At 33.8% G+C, this 21,152-nt stretch overlaps 1 protein-coding gene across 1 annotated transcript in view; it reads left to right on the plus strand.

The window, feature by feature from the left end:
* Nucleotides 1–21,152, plus strand: part of LOC130669281 (myosin-2 essential light chain) — a 137,550-nt gene that overhangs the window by 29,032 nt on the left and 87,366 nt on the right. The gene's annotated exons all lie outside the window — the stretch shown is intronic.

A 21,152-nucleotide genomic window follows, 5' to 3' on the forward strand; every position in this document is an offset into this window, starting at 1 on the left:
GTGGAAGCCATTATGGTGTCCCTTGGGCGGGGCCGAAAGTGGCCACGCCCACGTTATAGCCCAAGACGGCGAAACCGTTCTCGCCTACCTGGACAGCCGCAATGTACAAGTTAACGTCACACGCGTCCTCACGCATTGCCGGGGGTACCCACGGAGTGGTTCTGAGTGAGAAACTGGGAAATTCAAAACTCGCACCCTATACACTTAACAACATCTACCAGTTGTTGTTATCTTTATCCCAACAGATATATGCCTTGTTTCACTTTAACTCACTTTGCTCAGCATCATCATAAACTAACAGTCTGAACAGTATATAAAACTTTTCCGTTATATGCGGTAGAGTATACTCTCAAAATTTCATTCCGGAAGCTGGCTCGATGAGGAACCTGTGGTTATACAACCAGAGATTTATCAAACTCTTTAGATGATTGCGGTCTGCTAAAACTAAAGCCCATCGGTTAAGAATACGCTCGATGGAGTATTGAATTTTTATATTATATAATAATAATATGTATATATATATGTATATGTACATATATTTTTTGATGTGTTGTTATCATCATTTAGGGCCAGTGGAAAAAGGCTAGAGAAAGAAAGTAATGATGGATCTACTTTTACGTGAGAGAGTCCGAGAGCAGACACGCCCATGGAGGTTGAAGGTCTCTCGACCTTTTTCCACTTTACTTTCTTGGCTTACGTGTTTACACAGATCAACAAGGATTTTGCTTGAGAACTATTTTTCTCAGAGTGCTCCGAGCGTAATCCACATCACAAGTATTAGACCAGACTTGTTCTTGGTAATATGTCAAGAGTTTAGCTATTGGCACACCATCCTAGTCATGCAAATCTGCATATCACCTTGCCTGACTTTCAGCTCCCAAGCAAATCCTCGTCCATCCGAGTCACCTGTGCCAGTCATAGTCACAAAGTCCGATAGTAGTGAACTAGATCCGCATTATTTTATGAATATATAGCCCACGGCTGGTGCGACCCTCGACTATTGACCTTGACACCTTTGCCAAGTGTTTTCTTATCCACACCCGCAGCCTTCTAGGGCAAGCCTCGGCTTATTATCTGTCCTTTTAAAAATTATTTTTTCTCGCCAGTGTTTACGCAGCTTGGCTCCGACAATTAGTCGAGGACAAGTCCCATGGACTGGGACCAGACCAGAGCAGTCACTGTCTTTAGCTGTGTCCAAGTTTGCTGATGACGAAGGAAAGACAGAGAGAGTGGAAGAGACAACTTGTTGACTCTAGTCTTATCTAATGGTCTGATCAGACCCGCTAGGCAATTTACACTCTCTACTGGCAGCACCAACTGCTTGACATTCTCCTCATCCTCGGATATTTTCTACTGGCCTTTTCCTAGCTCTTGCATGTGTTGCTGGCACAAGACTCACAGCACAACCAGGAACATCAGTTCCTCTATCCTCTCTCTGCTTCTGGTTTAACCTCAACAGCTACCTTCCAACTCATGCATGATCCACCTTCACCGTCGACACACTCGCTATTATTAGTTGTACACGAGCGTGTACCTTCACTCGACTCTTAGCTCGTAGCTACAGGCACCCGGGACTTCTCGTGAGAACCGGAAGTCCCGGCTAGACCCGCATTAGCCTCCAAGCACTCACGCATCCTTGCCACGGCGACATTCGATCGAGCAACGGACCACAATGTCCTAGTCATCCTCAACCTTTCCTCCTAACCAGAGTACCCTAGGCAAGGAAAATTTTCTCTTCCTCCTCACTCTGTGACACTATCTGATGTCCAAAGTCTTTTCCAGGTCGTGTCGGCTTTCTCTCCCCCACTAGATTATCGGCCCATTGTTTTCCGTTATTTTTCTAGGCTAATTGCCTTTTGGGCTCATCCCAATTTCATTCAATTAGAGTTAAGCTCCTTGCTATCCCAAATATGTAATTATATATAAATTAACACTTCCAACTACCGGTGAAAACTCCATCGAGTACCACAATCTGGAAAATAGTCTCGTTATTTCTTATATATTTTTGGCTCTACTATCAAACGAGTAAATATCAAATGACTCCTGAGTTTCATTGATGTTTATCTTTAAATCATAAAACTTAATTCTAAATATTATATATATAACCATAACTTTATTAGTAGGGAAAGTCAAAATGACACGTGTCCGTCAGTAAATATTTTAACACGAGTAATAAATATCGATTGTAGATAATAAGTCTATTAATAATAAAGCAAAAGTTTGAGTATAATTATAATTTTTTTCTTCATTTTCGGGCAAAACCGTTTTGGGAATGACCAAAAGAATCTTTTGTTCATTTCATTATGAGCACTAAAATATATATGACTGATGTAAATATATGTATGTACGTGTGGTATACTTATTATTTGCTCCAACCATCAACCACTGAGGTTTGTGTACGGTGAATTACATAATTGAGCTTGGTAAATAGCCGCAATCTGAGTGCATGGAAGTGTGCTAAATAAAATGCCATTCAATTAGACACGGAACCGGCAACGAGAATTGCTGATGTTTTGTTCGAGTTTACTACCAAAGTCGGAGCTGATAGTTGGCTAATAGGGAGCCTATCGATTCATCAAGAACCACTTTCTATTGTTTTTTAATAAATATAAGGGAGAGAGGGGGGGGAATGGAAATAGGGGAGGGTGGGGCAGAGCGGCCCCCCTGAAATTTTGACCAAAAAAAAAATTTTTTTTTTTTCGACTAATTACTATAAATCCGATATGTTTGCGCATTTTTATCCCTACGCATGACATTTGGGGCAAAATGGACAAGCCCAAAATTTTGAAAAAGTGATTTTTTCATATTTTTATCGTCAAATTAAAAAAAAATTATTATAATTCCACATTTCTAGCCCTACGCATAACACCTGGGGCAAAATGGACCAGCCGAAACTTCCGAAAAAATTATTTTTTCATATTTTTCGGCCGTTTCTCTATGTAAGAGGCAAATTTGGTCACTAAAAATTTATAAAAATTAAATTTTTTTTTTTAGTTGATAAATTTTTGAAATAAAGTAAAATTATAGAATTGATTTTTTTTTTTATTAAATAACAATTAGTAATTAAGGTAATCGAGAGTGAACGATTTTTTACGCTTTAAAAAATTTTTTTCGAGTAATATAAAACCAAAAATAGTTGTCAAGAGAAAGAAATACATTCTTAATGATGAAAACAATTTAAAAAAAAAAAAAACGAAAAAAAAAATTTTTTTATCACTTTTTGAAGGGGGGCCGCTCTGCCCCACAAAAAAAAAAAAAAATTTTCAGAATTTTGGCAAAATGTCCATAAATTTGTTCGAAATAGGACAAAAGTAAAGTGATCTTATGGTTGAAAGCCACAAAAAATAATAATTGGCTTAGGGGGGCCGCTCTGCCCCACCCTCCCCTACTGTTTTTGGAAACTCAAATATGTGAAATCTTTTTTTTTTTAATGATAATATGACCCCCCTCCCCCCCTCCTGCCCCTAAATTTGATATTTTGAAGAAGATCTATTGGAGTTTTGAATTTGGGGAGAATTCAGTCTAGCCGTGGAGGAGCTTTTGAGAAGGGTTTGGAAGAATGCCAAAGTACTGAGGCTTGAAATTTAAGTTTTAAGTATCGCCTGGAGCTGTGACAACCCGTCGAATAATAATTTTCGTAGTTTATTACCTGGCAGTAAAAGCCAGGGCGAATATGGGTGGGCGTCGCCCGCAAACGATTCGTTTGACCACGTTATATTATATATATGTTTCTCCCCTTATGTATACATATATGTAGACTTTCTTCGGTGTTGGTGCTTTTGCATCAGTCAGAGCTTTCCTATATTTAGCTGGCTATCAACTTCTCCCTTTTGTACTCATCGATGTCTATATATATTTGTAGAGGAGACTGGGGTAAAATGAGACATCATATTTTTGGTGAATGTCCAGGGCAGAATAAGACACACTATATACTTTTTGTTCAAAAATCCTTAACTACAATTTGTAAGAGGGCTGGGGCAAGTTGACCAGGTCAAGTTCAAAATTTTCGGTAAAAAAATTTTTATCTGAATTATTTTTTTGATTTGGAAACCCGTGTAAAAAAAATTCGTTCCCAAAAGATTCCAAAAAAGTTCTGCATGTGGAACTTCTAAACATGAGACAGATTAGAACTTCGAATGGAACTTTTTTGGAACATTAGTAATTTTTATGGTAAAAAAAATTTATAATAAGAAAATTTAGCGTCAAAAAAGGACGTTTTTGGAACTTTTTTGAAATTTTATATGGAAATTCCAAAAAAGTTCCAGAATCACCACTTTTGACTTTTTTATGGACTCAAAAAGGCGTTCCAAAATCACTACTTTTGCACTTTTGTAGACTAAAGACGTTCCAGGAACATCCCAAAATAGTTCAAAAATCACTACTTAAAATTTTTTATAAAACAAAAAAAAACGTCCATAAAAAATTCAAAAAAAGTTCCAAGAACGTCCATTTTTGACTCTAAATTTGCTCATAAAAACTTTATTTTTACCATAAAAATTACTAACGTTCCAAAAAATTTCCATTCGAAGTTCTAATCTGTCTCATTTTTAGAAGTTCCACATGCGGAATTTTTTTGGAATCTTTTTGGAACAAATTTTTTTTACACGGGAAAAATTGACTGAGGTAAAACGGGACGTTGTAATAAAAAATTAATAGGGGATTCCCCTATTTATTTTATTAAAAGCGTGCATGTGAGTTTGATCCTCATGCGACATTGGAATGACTTTTTAATTCGTGTCGAAATTCAAATAAAAAATTTTTCCCAACTACGACCTGTTACACTAAAATTAAACTTTATCCAGTCGTGATCGAAATAAAGTTCTAGTAGAAAAAAAAAAATGACATTGTTTCGAGTTCTCATGTCTAGTCGGAACGACTATACAATTAATTTAGGGCCTTTAAAAAATTCTTACCTCAGTATTTTTTTGTTCTGAGAAAAAATGCTACCGGAATCGGTTTTTTGGGCGAAGGCTCGTTCTATGCAGGGAAGCTGCCACACCCTTTACAGTTGCATCCTTCCGCCCCCGATGCATCACTTTTGACGTTCGTCACTCCACAACTTGTTCGGTCTCTTTGTTTTTTAGTTGCTACCCGTGACCACCTGAAACTAGACCTAGACTTTCCCTTCCACCCTGGATATAACCTTTGCTTTTTCCCACGCGTCGTTTGCTCTCCCGTCACTTTAATTTCGTTCCGATCCGTTTAGTTCCTTAAAGACAATTCTGTAAAATAAAAAAAAAAGGGAAAATTATATACAATAGTTAAAAAAAAAAAAAAAAAAAAAGAGAACTAAGTAAATGAAGTAATTATCATTTTATATGATAAAGTTTAAAAAATTCCTCTATTTAATTAAACACCGTTCCTAAGAATTTAAACCCCTATTACCGTACGTACACCAACCCCTTTCGCTATCTATAATTATACAGTTAAACAATGTCATATAAAATTAAATATATCAGAGATACATGTATTGTCTATAGACAGGAATCCTCGTCCATCGAGTCCGAGCCTCTGTCCATGGAAACAAAATAAAAAAATGAAAAAAAAAAAAAAAAAAAAATGTAAAAAGAGTGAGAACGTCAGCTGGCGGCGTTCTCGCGTGACGACGCACCGACGTCCTCGACGTTCCCGGTGTTGTAGAAGACCCGCCTTGTATCTCTGTCCCTCATTACTATTCCATGTCGTCAAATGCATACGTATATATGTATTAATATAAATGGACAGTGGAAATCATATATATGTAGATATATTATATATATATATGACGACAAACGCGCGAGTTTGAGCCGCCGGGTGTGTCCACGCGCTCATGTCCATGTCCTACAGACTCACGATACGTTTAGTCCTCACTCAAGTGAAACAAAACGCATGTATATATATATATATATATATATATGGATATTGGTACAAATGTATGGACATGTATTAGAATAATGTGCGTGCAGAAGAGAATAAGCATCGATATGAAATAGGACGTGCGTGATATGAGTCCGCGAGATTCGTGTGCGGTAGAGGTTGTGTGAGGACTTTATATATATGTATGGAATATGGATATATATGTATATAGAGGTGTGGGGTGTATAGATGAAAGAGAGAAAGAAGTTATAGTTGTAGGATATATATATATATATGTATGTATGTACGACCCACGCTAGCCCGCAGCGTGCAATGTCAACTCGAGTTGGTATGCATCTGCCTGTCAGCCTTCGGCTGTCACGCCAACTCTTAACTTTTCGGCGGAAGAAACAAGCTTCTCTTTTATTATTATTTACTACTATGTATGTAATCAATATTTATGTAATAATATATATTTTTCCTACATTTTTACGAAATCAAAAATGATCGGTTTTTGATTTTTTTTCTTTGGCAAATAATTTATTTTTTGTGACCTCGTTTAAGAAATTTTTCATTTTTATTATTTTGATATTTTATTATGTGAGATAATTAGACAGTTGAGGAGGTCATTAAAAGGAAATTTAATTTCCTATAATTTCGCGTTAAAAAATTTCCCAGGATCAAAATTTTTGCAGAGCCAGTCATTAAAAAATTCCCAAAATCTATAAAAGGCTGTAACTTTTTAATTATTGATCTCACGAAATTTTGTGAAGAATCAAAAATTGTAGGAAATCAAATTCCCTTTTCAAAAGTAACCCTAAACGTCTATTTATCTTAATAATTTTCTGAGATACTGCTCATTAAATCTGCAGGAAATAAATTTCCATCATAAATTCTTAAAAAATGAAACCTTTACTTTCCAATAAAATAAATTCATAAAAAAAATGAAACTTTACTTTCATTGAATTCCCTTGTTAAAGAAAAATAAGTTAAACGTTTTAACAAACAATAAAAAAATAATTTTTTGCGGTTTTTTAAAAAAACTCATTTTAAAAATATTTTTGACATCTCGTGCGATGCACGAAAGAATGCATCATCTTAACTGATGATCTGCGTTCGTGTTGCTGAAGTTTATAATTTTTTTTACTCATTTTTTGTCCATGTATTTTTAAAATTTTAAACTTTTTGTCCGACCGGGATAGTCAACTATAGCGTAATTGGCCCTTGTGGTCTCTGATGGCACGACGCCAGAAGGGATTTCTAGGAGTTTGGGACTCAACCGGCGAATCCAGTTTTGCCCCGCGGCGCTTTCGGCCCGCACTATTCTGCTCTACTCTTACACCTATGCAACACATGCCCACACATGTACATACATATAAATAAATATGTATATAAACACACCCTGGGCCTCTTGCTCGCTCTCATTTGACCACCGCAGTCTCCTTTTATGAAGAGTGTACATATAAACTACTACTCCTTAGCGATCAAGACAGCCCGGGGCAGCATTTATTGCTGATACAGTACTCTCTCTCCAACTTGGGTCCTGTTTCTTGGACGTTGTAAAACCACAAAGATGCAGATGCAAACACACGGCTATAAAATTTATTTATTTTTTATTCCTGCTAAATTATACATCCACACTCCGTGTAAGACATTTCCAATGTAAACTTTTTTTTTTAAACCGAAAAAATATACTTCGATACCCGTAATAACAATAGGTACCGTAGCTAATAATAATAAAAAATTTTTTGATAAAAAAAGTCTTAATTGAATCAAAAAATGACAATTAATCAAATGAGGAATTAACAAATTTAGGAATCAAAGTTTAATTTAATTAAAAGCTTGAAAAGTTGGCTGTTAATTAAAATTTGAGATAAGAAAAGTGAAAGTAAAATTTTATTTTATTTTCGGAACTGAACAAAAGACCAGTTGGTGTCGAAATTAGGAGCTTTGATCGATGGGGAACCGATGGACGTGTGTATTGTATATATATTTTATGGAGATGATGATCAAAGAGAAAGAAAATGTAATAAATGATAAAAAAGTTTGAGAATACGTGCTGGGGTTGGAACACGCGGGCAAATGAGAAAGACCAGCAAAGCTGAAGAAGCAAAGAGAAGAAGAAGAATAAGAAGAAGGCTTTCGTGAGAAGAGCCAGCCCCCCGGGCAGCTTGATGATGAACAAAGGGACCAAGTCGAGTCTCTCCTCAAGTCAGAGTGTAAAGGTCCGTGAGGTCTCTGCTCTCTAAAACTAAATAAGTGAAAATTTCACTAATTGAAATAGTGATCTTAAAATTCACTACAAAATTAGTGATTTTGAATTAGATTCACTAATTCATTAGTGATTCCCCGGATTCTACAATGATTACTAGTGGCGCCTCGCTTACTCTCTAAAACTAAATTAGTGAAAAACCACTAATTACTTGTGAATATTCACTAATCTAAATTGTCCAAAGTATACGACTATGAATAAGTGACTATTCACTTTTTGAATTAGTAAAAAAAACAACATATAGAATTAGTGAAAATTTCACTGATTGAATTAGTCAAAAATGTACTAATTCACTTGTTGACGAGGATTTATTTGGAAAAATATTGTATCGTTGTTAATAATATTGTATCAAAATATTATTATTATTATGATTATTATTTGTAATTGATTATAAAATTTTTTTAGCAACTTGATCGACTAAATTAACAATTAAAATTACTTTCATACGGTAAATATTTATATCATAATTATAACTCATAACCTGAATCTATTGTCAATGATGGCTTTGATTCAGGTTCGGTAAAAAAAGTTGGAGTAAAAATATAAAGCTATTAAAAAATAACAAGATGTATTATTTAACAACTAAATTAGGTTTTATTTAATTAACTTACTTGAATTAATACTGTTCAGTTGTATTTAAAAATTATCGTAATTAATTTTGCCCTGAATTTGATAATTCAACGATAGAATAAAAAGTCCTGAAGCGAGGCGCCACTAGTAATCATTGTAGAATCTGCGGAATCACTAATGAATTAGTGAATCTAATTCAAAATCACTAATTTTGTAGTGAATTTTAAGATCACTATTTCAATTAGTGAAATTTTCACTTATTTAGTTTTAGAGAGTAAGGACTTTTTATTCTATCATTGAATTATCAAATTCAGGGCAAAATTAATTACGATAATTTTTAAATACAACTGAACAGTATTAATTCAAGTAAGTTAATTAAATAAAACCTAATTTAGTTGCTAAATAATACATCTTGTTATTTTTTAATAGCTTTATATTTTTACTCCAACTTTTTTTACCGAACCTGAATCAAAGCCATCATTGACAATAGATTCAGGTTATGAGTTGTAATTATGATATAAATATTTACCATATAAAAGTAATTTTAATTGTTAATTTAGTCGATCAAGTTGCTAAAAAAATTTTATAATCAATTACAAATAATAATCATAATAATAATAATATTTTGATACACTATTATTAGCAACGATACAATATTTTTCCAAATAAATCCTCGTCAACAAGTGAATTAGTAAATTTTTGACTAATTCAATCAGTGAAATTTTCACTAATTCTATATGTTGTTTTTTTTACTAATTCAAAAAGTGAATAGTCACTAATTCATAGTCGTATACTTTGGACAGTTTAAATTAGTGAATATTCACAAGTAATTAGTGGTTTTTCACTAATTTAGTTTTAGAGAGTGAGGAAACCACTGGACCTGGGCTCCGTCTGTACGCAAGACACGACTGGGAGTTGAGTGGATGATAAAAAACAAGAGGCTCGAAAATACAGACAGAGATGAGGTATATTCGGTGGTATTGAAACGTAAAGGGGCATGTGGATAAAATAAATCGGGAAGGTCGGACAGAAGGTCGTGCCCAGGAAGCGGTTCGTCCGTCTCTTTGATCATCATCGCGGTCTCGAGTCTGGAGGCAAGCCCGACTTGTGTGTTTTACCTGGTTTTTGCTGGGGAATATTACTCGCGAGGCAATTAGCACTGACCTGAAGCTCATTAGTTACCTGCCCAATCAGTCAAGCCACCCAAATAATTTTTTTTTTTCACCTTTTATTTTTTTACTCAAATAAATAAATAAATAAATAAATAAATTGTTATTATTATTGTTAATTAAATATTTAATGTATATTTTTTAAAAAATTTATTTTTTTTGACATTACGCAGTTGACCCTTTCGACGAAGTTTAAACGAGAATGAAGAGAAGGTAATCTAGTGGATGATGATCGGGATCCTCGTCTGCAGGTTCATTAGTCAACCGACTAAAGAGACCGGTACCGGTGATTTTCTTGCCGGCTATGAGTATAAGTGAGTCGTGAAACGAGAAAGATCTTGGGAGTCAAAAAAAACGAGACTTGAGATGCAACACTTGGGTATATCTATATATATGTGGATAGAGATAGAGAAAGAGAGAGAGAGAGATACTGAGAGAAAAGCTGGGGTCTAGGCACTACTGGGTATAACTGGGATTAAAAGTCTATTACAATGTAATGGTAAAGTGAAAATAGTTGGATTTATTTTAGCAAGTCATATAACACCAGGCATGAGTTGGCTTTATTTCGTTCAAGGACCAACGGTGGCAATTGGTCACTTAAAAATCGATTAATCTTTCAGGTGATTTTAAATTTTAAATTTCATTTTTAGTTCAGATTTAATTTTTATGTAATCCCGTATTTTATGTCGTAATTTTGGGTGACCTTTAAATTTTGTTAATTCAAAAAGGCCAGATGGCGATACTTAGAAATTTCGGTGAAAATAAAAAAAAAAGTAGAGAGTAGAAATTTGACGGAATCTTTCAAAAAAACACAAATGTGATTTTAGTCTTTTTTACAGTATTCTAACCCATGGGTGATTTTAGTTTTTTTTTACAGTATTCTAACACACGGGTGATTTTAGTAATTTTTACAGTATTCTAACACACGGGTGATTTTAGTCATTTTTACACACAGAAAAAAAAGTTATCTTGAGTCAAGAAAATATTTTTGAAGACAAACGTTTTCGGGAACCAAGTCAAGATTTTCTTGATCCAAGAGAATTTGTCTTGGTCGGAAAAGATTTCTACTTTATCTGAGAAAATTTAGGTCTCCAAAAAAAATTTCTTGAATCAAGAATATTTACCTTCAGTCAAGAATTTTTTTTTTTCTGTGCAGTATTCTAACACACAGGTGATTTTATTGTTTTTTACAGAACTCTAACCCACGGGTGATACACTCGGACATATTCTGAAAATAATCAGAATAGCTTCCTAGGACCTCAAAACTCAACATCTGATGAAAAATCGATTTTCGAAAATCGGTGTGAAAACAATAACTTCCCTAATTTTTGAAAATTTACAATTTTTTTAGCGGGAAGTTAAAATAGTATATTACATACCTAGGCCAGTAAAATAAGAAAAGTCTCAGAGCACATGTAATTGTTGGCCGAGGCGAAGCCGAGGCTGACAAACATGTGGTCTGAGGCTTTCTTTTTTACTGGCCAAGGTGCGTATACTATTTTTCTGCTCGACGAAGCCGGAAAGTTGCAACTTCGTTTAGGGCAGCGGCCCGAAAGTTGCCACTTTCCGGCCGGAGGGCAGAAAAAATAATAAAAATTTGCCATCGAATTTTTATAAATTTTAGTGATACAAAGTATCGGGGCAAAGTGGGGCACTGAGAAACTGAAAAAAAATTTCCACAAAAAATCCAGTAGTCAAATTTAAAAAATAAATCTATCACAAATTTCGATAAAATGTCACGAGTAAAAAAAATAATAAAAATTTGCCGTCGAATTTTTATAAATTTTAGTGATACAAAGTATCGGGGCAAAGTGGGCACTGAGAAACTTTGAAAAAAAATTTCTACGAAAAATCCAGTACTCAAATTTAAAAAATAAATTTATCACAAATATCGATAAAATGTCACGAGTAAAAAAAAAAATAAAAATTTGCCGTCGAATTTTTATAAATTTTAGTGATACAAAATATCGGGGCAAAGTGGGGCACTGAGAAACTCAAAAAAATTTCTATACGAAAAATCCAGTACTCAAATTTCAAAATTAAATTTATCACAAATATCGATAAAATGTCACGAGTAAAAAAAAAAATAAAAATTTGCCGTCGAATTTTTATAAATTTTAGTGATACAAAGTATCGGGGCAAAGTGGGCACTGAGAAACTTTGAAAAAAAATTTCTACGAAAAATCCCGAACTCAAATTTCAAAAATAAATTTATCACAAATTTCGATAAAATGTCACGAGTAAAAAAAATAATAAAAATTTGCCGTCGAATTTTTAAAAATTTTAGTGATACGAAGTATCGGGGCAAAGTGGGGCACTGAGAAACTTTGAAAAAAAAATTCTACGAAAAATCCAGAACTCAAATTTCAAAAATAAATTTATCACAAATTTCGATAAAATGTCACGAGTAAAAAAAATAATAAAAATTTGCCGTCGAATTTTTATGAATTTCAGTGATACAAATTATCGGGGCAAAGTGGGCATTGAGAAACTTTGAAAAAAAATTTCTACAAAAAATCCAGTACTCAAATTCCAAAACTAAATTTATCACAAATTTCGATAAAATGTCACGAGTAAAAAAAATAATAGCCATGCATTAATTTTGATTTGTAAATGATATACTATCAAGGAACGATAGAATTTAATTTATATATATTTAGCGATAATAAAATAGTTGAATAACAATTTAATAAAATATTTACTAATGAGATAATGCTCGGGACTAAGTATATAGAGTTAAAAAATATAATATTTGTTGAAGCAAATAATACAATAATCCACATGTGTATTGTCATATATACAAATATTAATATATGTGAATATAATAGACAGACGTATGAGTGGAAAAAAAATCTAAACAATAAAACTGTATAGACGAAAGGTGCAATCAAATAAAAATATTCGCTCTAGTTGAAGTTACAGTGACCTCATCACAGTTGTATAGAAACTAGTGATAGTGTGTAGTATAGGGACAGAGTAAAGTGAGGTGGTGTAGTCGTTCACCTGCAGCGGTAGTATACCGCAGCCCTATAGACATCCCCCGGACCCACCACCACACCACCGATATATATGTATATATATATATGACTAGGGTGTAACGTGACGTGAGCTGACGTGATATCGAACGTACAAAAGCACTAATATGTGTGAGTGTGTGCGTGCACACAATGTGTGTGTGTGTGTGTGTGTGTGTGTGTGTGTGTGTGTGTGTGTGTGTGTGTGTGTAGTTGCTGGATGGCAGCAGCTTCAGGGCTGTGAGTATAGGACTCAGTTTGCAAAGCTGTCTCTGTCCCTCTTTCAGCCGGTGGTACTCTGTCTTCACTCATACTGGGTGTCTATATATATATATATATATATATAGCATGCATATATGATGTATACAGTGTGCGGGTATGGAGGCGGGGCGGAGACAGATGGGCGTGTGGAGGATTCCTTTGAGGCTGCCGCGTGCGGCGCCAGTTTCCTCTGACTCTGCTCCTCTTCTTATATTTTACCTCACCGTCTTCTTAGCCACTGAGACTAAAGCTGACTTGGGATTTAGTCTGATGTCGATGTCCAGGATTGAGAGTCGCTTGATATCAGAAAAATTTTTTTTCGATTCTGAGTTTGAGGAAAATTTTTTGATACTAAATTTAGCCGACATCTAATAATTTTTTGATTTTATTTCAGACAGTAAATTATATCAAAAAAAAATATTTAAAAAAATTGCACATATAGTTTTTTAAATTTTCTACATGTGCATTTTTTCAGTTTATTTTTTTCTCCAAATTTAATTGTTCAAAATAAAATCCTTAAATTTTTAATTGTCTGCCAACTTCAGGATCACAAAATTTTTTGGAGGAAGGGTGAAATGAACCGGCTGAAATTTTGGGTTAAAGTTTTTTGCTGGTCCATTTCAACCCCACTCCAAAGTAGTCATGTGTTAGTCTAAATATTTTGTCCCTGATTTGAACCTGTACCAATAACTTTTTTTTTTTTACTGAGTTATAGATAAAAAATAAATAAATTAATGATTTAATTAAAATTTGTAAAAATGAAAACCTAAAAATAAAAATGACTAGTGTATAACACAAGACTGCATAAATTTAGAGTAGAGCAGAGTAGTGTAGAGTAGATTTGATATATAATATAGCTTCTTAAAGCAAAGAAAGACAGAGAAGTATAGACTGGTGGTAGTCAACAATAATTTCCCTTTAGGCTCGCGTGTCCCGGATTTCGATGGCTACACCTCACCTCGGGCATTCTCTCCTTCATTTCTCATAGTACGTCTACCTTATTCTCGAAAGCCCCCTCCAGCTCATTTACCCTCGGTATCTAGTGATCCCTCTCGCTCCTCGTTGAACCTGGGACTCAGTGCCTCCTTTTTTACTTCTCGTACCCAACCAAAGTCTCTTGTCTTATTTTTTAACAGAACAGATTGACTCTTACTCTCTCGGTACTCTACTGGTTTACTCACAGCGAGTACTCCTGCGACTACATCACTAGGATCTCTCTCACTGGCACACCGCTCACGCGATATTTTCTCGGTGCACGTAACTCACCTGTGTACTTGGGCATGAGATCTCTTGGAAGATTTCCAAGTTAAATAAATTTTTTTTATTAGCTCACTTTAAATACATTATTATTCTTTGCAATAATTAATACGTTTTATATTTTTTGTCCGTAAAAAAAAAGTAAAAAATTCTTGATGGAAAAATTTTTTTTTTTTTAAATTTAATAATAATAATAATGATAAATTTGATGTTTATTATTTAGAATAAACCGTACTAACGAGCGCATCAACCAACACACAAATGACCGATTCAAAAAGACCGATGGCGCTACGAATGGCTTTAGCACCCAATAAAAATGTGTAAATATTTGATGCAAAAAATTGAGTCAGTGAATGGGTGAGAGAGAGTGAGTCTAAGTGAGGACTCAAAGCTTGAGGACTAGCTCATGGACCACACGAGTTAAGAAGTGTGTTATTGAGGCGAGTGAATAAGATTTTTAAATGAAAATAAAATGACGAAAAATATATATAGACGTATATTTGTGTATATAAATGGGTAGATAGGTGTAGGAGAGGTATCACTGAGACTAGGGCAAGGGAAGGAAGAAGGTCGGCGGGGGAAGATGATCCTTTGTAGTGGCCCGCGTCTAACCTCGTTTGTGAAACAAGCCGACAGGTACCGCGAGACAAAGACCGCGCGCCGCGGGTCGGTTATAATTGCTTCCGAGGCTTTGGAGCCGATGATACTCAACGAACGAGAACAAGAACGAGATGAGGAGATGCTCAAAGAAAAGGACCAACGGACCCCCCGACTAGTCATATAGACTTTTTTTATTCTTTTCTTCTATTCCTTCCTCTTGATGAACTTCACTCAATATGTGCTTGTAATATTCTTCTTCCGGTCATTATGTAGACTGACAAATATTCCTTGTATTCGAAAATTTTTTGTTATTTATTTTAAATAATGAAATCGTAACTTTTTTTTAGTTTCCAAATTCGAAGATGGAGAAAACTTTTTTTTATTCGAAATTTCTTAGTGACTATTTGGAATAAGCAGAAGTTTGAGGAGGTCGTTGGAAAGGAAATTTGATTTCCTACAACTTAAGTCCTCATAAATAATGTCCTAGTATCAATATTTTTAAAGATATAACTGTATGAAGCCTTAGAAGAAATTTATATATTTTCCAAAAAATTTCCAAATTCATTGAAGCGCTATAACTTTCAAACTATTGACCCTACGCGATTTTTTAAAGAATCAAAAATCGCAGGAAATTAAATTTCCTACAACTTTAGTCCTTATAAAAAATATCCTAAATTCAATATTTTATCAGATACAGCCATTTTAAGTTTTAAAAAAATAATTATATATTTTCCAAAAAATTTCCAAATTCATTGAAGCGCTATAACTTTCAAACTATTGACTCTACGCGATTTTTTAAAGAATCAAAAATCGCAGGAAATTAAATTTCCTACAACTTTAGTCCTTATAAAAAATATCCTAAATTCAATATTTTATCAGATACAGCCATTTTAAGTTTTAAAAAAATAATTATATATTTTCCAAAAAATTTCCAAATTCATTGAAGCGCTATAACTTTCAAACTATTGACTCTACGCGATTTTTTAAAGAATCAAAAATCGCAGGAAATTAAATTTCCTACAACTTTACTCCTCATAAAAAATATCGTAAATTCAATATTTCACCAGATACAGCCATTTTAAGTTTTAAAAAAATAATTATATATTCTTCCAAAAATTGCCAACTTGTTCAAAACACTCCAACTTTTAAACCTCTAGCCCCACGTGATTCCTTACCCAAACCAAAGTCACAGAAGATTAAATTTCCCTTTCAATGATCACCCTAAGCCTCTCCTTACCCCATTAACTTTAAAAGGCGATTACGAATTGAGCAGCAAAAACAAAGTAGTGCACGAAACAAATTTTAAAATAAATGTTAACAATATGCTACGGTTATAATAATAAATAAAAAAGAAATATACGTCACTCATAATTATAAACGGATATCGAAAGAGTATCCTGCAGCGAGGTCAACATACAATCCAACAAAAGTATTAAATCTAAAGCAAAACCTACAAAGTCTTCTCAGTAGAGTAAAGAAATGAGAAATTTTTCGGTCGACCTCTTGTTGGCTTGACGCCGGAGTCATTGAGAAAGAGTCTTGTGTCTATCCCCAGGCGTGTTACGTTTTTCAAGGTACCCGACTCCCAAAACACACACACACACCTAAATTTACCTATAGATCTATACCTATACCGAGTAACAATTTATCCTTGCTCCTTTTCCAAAAATCACGGGTACCCTTTATCCGAGGTACAGCGCCGGGCGCCACAGTTTCACGCCTCTCGACCCTTTTTACATTTTTTTTTTATCATGCCCTCTTCTTCCTGATACTTCAGTCCACCGTCGAGCATCTTCACCCTCATCCCATCCCGTCTCCCTGTCAGGCCCCATACAAAGTCTTCGAATCCGACTTTGCCACTCCCCTTTGCCCATAAAAATATATGAAGAATATATATAAATAATTTTTTTATCCATTTATAATAAAAATTAATACGCAAGCTAATTATCTTTTTCCCAATAAATAGACGATTTCAGTGGTCGGCTGAATTTGCTGAAGAACAAGGATCCGATTTTTATTTCCGATGTAATAATTTAAGTAGCTCTTTATTTTGGTTTTTTTTTTCTTTCGCTGCTATTGTATGTTAAACGGAGTGTGTCGAGTATCGCAAGTCATCGTTAAATAATTTATAATCGTGAAAGAGTAGCTGTTGTGGACCACTCAAAGTGCCATGACTAAATAGACTAAACGCCACGCTAATTTCATTTAGCACCCTGTGGTGTCTGTCCTCGCAGGCCGCATCGTGGGGGGTTGTTTTTTGTAGTTTACACTCTGTAACTTGTAACCCAACTGCAGACCATTATATATATACATGATATACCCTTTTAACTTACAATAGCAGCCCGATTTAACACTCTGCCAACTAAAGTTGTAACTTAACCTTTTACAAATTACTCCCAAATAAATTCTTATTGTGGTAATTTATTTTTTTTTTAGTTTTTGAAACTGCTTTTAAAAAAAATATTCGTTTTATTTACGAAAAAATAAATCAAATTTATTTACTCCAAATAACGAATTTTTGAATAAATTAATAAATTTTTTTTTCAATAATTTTGAAAACGGTGGGCAAAATAGGTCACGTGAAAATTTTTAGAAAATTCATATTACTCCACATTGAAATTTTTTTGGGCTATTTTACCCCTGTTAGGGGAAGGGGGGCAAAACGGGATAGGCCGGCAAAATGGGATACCCTCAAAATTTCGTCAAATTTTTTTTTCTCGAAAAACTTTCGAAAATGGTCAAAAATGACATCTAGTATCATTTTACACTATTAAAAGCTAAAAAAACAACATTTTTATATTTTTTGCGAAAAGTATAATATTGGCGGCAATTTCAAATTTTGAAAAGAAATAACAAGGAAAAACTTCTTTAAAAATATGTTGAGAGTAAATTTTATTACTTACATCAATTTAAAAAGACATTATTACATCAATTTTATTCACTTGAAAAAAAAAAAAAAAAAATTGACTTTTTTTTGGGGTATCCCATTTTGCCCGCAGAAAATAAAAAATTTTTTTCTGATGGCAGTCTAAAATTCGTTATATTTATTTCAAATAGAATCAAAATGAAGCCAATTTACGATATTTATGTCCCTAAAAACTAAATTTTTCGTTAAGTATCCCGTTTTGCCCCCCCCCTTCCCCTATATTTTTAAAAAATTAGAATTTTTCGAATATTAAAAAAAAAAAATTCGTTGGTCTACTTATCGATTATTTAATTTTCTGGCGTAAAAAATAAAAAAATTTCCTAGGTCTCAAAAAAATTTGGCATACGATCAAAAATTAAATTGTGATAAAAGTGACGGCTTATTTGTTTCGGGCGGGACTAGTTTCCATTAAAGATGAAATATAAAATAGCCTTTAGTGTCTTACGTTAAATAAAACTAAAAAAAAAAAACATTGCAATCAAAATAAATTTGTGACACATTAGCGTCCGCCTTAATCGCTTGGGTTTCTGATAATTTAAAATTTTTTAGCCCCAACAATTTATTTAACACTTAAAGATTTCCTTCCTCTTTTTGTTGCTCAATAAATTTAGTACAAGAATATTAAGAGGAATTAAAAAGTCTAGTAGTTAATGTCTGGTATTGAGTGAAAATAAAAAAATAAGTTTTAAAAAATAAATTAGTGGTCATTAATGAAGTCATTGGGTACTGGAGAGTCACGGTAGCGGATGTTGGCGCCCGAAAAAGTGTTCAGTACATTATGTGATGTCTCATGAGATAGAGTTTTAATATTATTTTATTTTATTTTATTTATTATTTAGTAGTAGCGGAGTAAGAAGTAGACAAGAAGTAAAAAATAAGACGAGGCGTCTGTGAGAGGCGTTCTGCGTCATTACTAGCCATGACTTTGCGCTATATATGACTTCTCCGTTGGGTCATCTTCAACCGCTTCCTTTTTTTACGCTTTATCTTTGTACTTAATAATATTTTTTTACTTTTTACGCCCTCTTATTTTTACTCTACCATTCACACGCTATAATAAAATCATTTTTATATTTATATGTACTGTTGTAGCGACTTAGCGACTCATGATGACCGTCCGATCGACCACCAGCTCAACATTTCAATTCCACGTCTCATCATTTCATTCATGTCTCACTAGTCAATTTTATTCACGAATTATACCCTCTAGTATGATTGTCAAAAATTATTTTATTTTCTAATTAAATTTACACCTGAGATTAAAATTTATTTTTTAATCCATCAGTTTGTAATTAAGTCAGTAGTTTTTATTTTTGCCGTGAGAAGAGAGTTATCACAAGAATGGGCAAAATGGTCAACTTTAAATTTTTAATTCAAATTTCGGGACTTTGATTCTGATAAAAAAGTCTAATGTATGAATTTTTTTCATAAAAACTTACTGTCCACTTTGCCCCATTTTTTAAATTTTATTATAAAATATATTTTTAAAAAAGTTATCCCCCAAATTATAGAAAAAGATTCAAATATTTTAGTTGGCTCCCTCCTTTTTTTTTTAATTTTCTCATTCAAAATTCAGTTTTTATTTTGAAAATTCTAGTCATCCACTGCTCTGTACAAAAAATTCAATCATTATTTCAAAAATAAATTTTAAAAAAAGTGATAATTGTCCTTTTGTTAATTTTGAATTTTCCCGCGCGAATTTAAATTCAAATTTCTACAAATTTTTTATTTTATCGCCTTATAAAAAAATTATTTAGCAATTACTGAATATCAATTTAAAAAAACCGCGGCAACTTTTCTATTTTTCAAAAAATCCCTCAAATAATAAATCCTGTAATTAAAAAAAAAAAAATCCAGTATTAAGAAAAGGAAAAATGGGTAAAGTGAATATTTAAAAGGATTAAGAGATTGATGTGAATTATATAGGTGCTAATGACTCAGGCAAATACGCCAACAAGTTGATAGCAGTAATGCTCAGTCGATCATAGACCGTCGCACTCAGATCCTCGTGCGCTCGCTCGGTTGTTCAAGTAGAGCTGCACATCCTCGCATCAGAGTTGCATGCCGCAAATTGCCTCAAATATTTACGCAATTGGCATGATAACCACATTACGTGATTATGGACGCTCGTTGCCCGTGCGATCCACCGTTCCGTCCTATCCGAAACCACCCTGGCAGCCCTCGCTGTCATACTCCGCGGCCACCGAGTGCACACACCCACACACCATCCAGACTATTTACAATCTACACTAATGCAAAGTGCCGTCTTATTTCCGGACATATCACGCAGTCTCTTTGAGTCAACTCTTCCCGTGTAAGCGGCTAATCAGGGGTATTAAGTGACTATACAACCTCTAAGTCTATTGTTCGTTCGTTATGCGTTTTAACTTCCGCTTCCGAGTTTAGCCCTTTCACTTTCTCAATTGTTGATAACAACAATAATAATATTTATTTATTTATATATTTATTTATTTATTGTTATTTTTGTATTGTAAATTCTTAAGTAGAGAGGGAAGAGAGGGGTGCGAAGAAAAAAATTTCGGAGGCAGACAGTGCGACTGCCGATAGGACTATGGGTTGATTAGAGAATTTGGGTCAGTAGTGTGCCAGCAATCACTGGCGAAAAGGGAAAAGATAGGGATTGAGGGATAAAGAGATTGAGATAGAGGGAGAGAGAAAGACGAAGAGTAAATCGTGGCTGTTGTCACTTAACCACAAGGATGAATTGAAATTACCGGTCGGCGGCAGCGAGACGACGGGTAAACACAAAGTACCGCTTCGAGACTCGGAATTATTGTAATTACGACAATTTATTGTTACGGAGAGAAAATAACGAACGGGAAAAAATAACGATACGAGCGCATGCTTGCCGCCCTTTTTTTAAACACCTCACTGGCGCCATCTTGTCAGTGAGCGCGCAAACTAGTGGTTAGAAAAAGTTACTGACCACCGGTTAGCTAGATATCATTTTGTTTTTATTTTTGGAAAATTTATTCGAAAAATCGAAATTATGATTTTTTCAAATTCTTTAAAAAAATTAATTAATTTTTTTTTTTAGAAAAATTAAATTTGATTTCTTTTGTATGAATTTTTGAGTAAACGAACGTACTAGAGTTCACATTCGTAATAAATTTTGGAATAATTTGAAAAAAAAAATAAAAAGTATTGGAATCAAAATTTTGAGTATCAGACCAATGAGCAACTTCTCGTTTTTAAAAATTTTAAATTTCCTTAAATGAGAGTTGAAA

Source organism: Microplitis mediator, chromosome 6 (genome assembly GCF_029852145.1).
Source record: "Microplitis mediator isolate UGA2020A chromosome 6, iyMicMedi2.1, whole genome shotgun sequence".
In the NCBI taxonomy this organism is placed as follows: domain Eukaryota; kingdom Metazoa; phylum Arthropoda; class Insecta; order Hymenoptera; family Braconidae; genus Microplitis; species Microplitis mediator.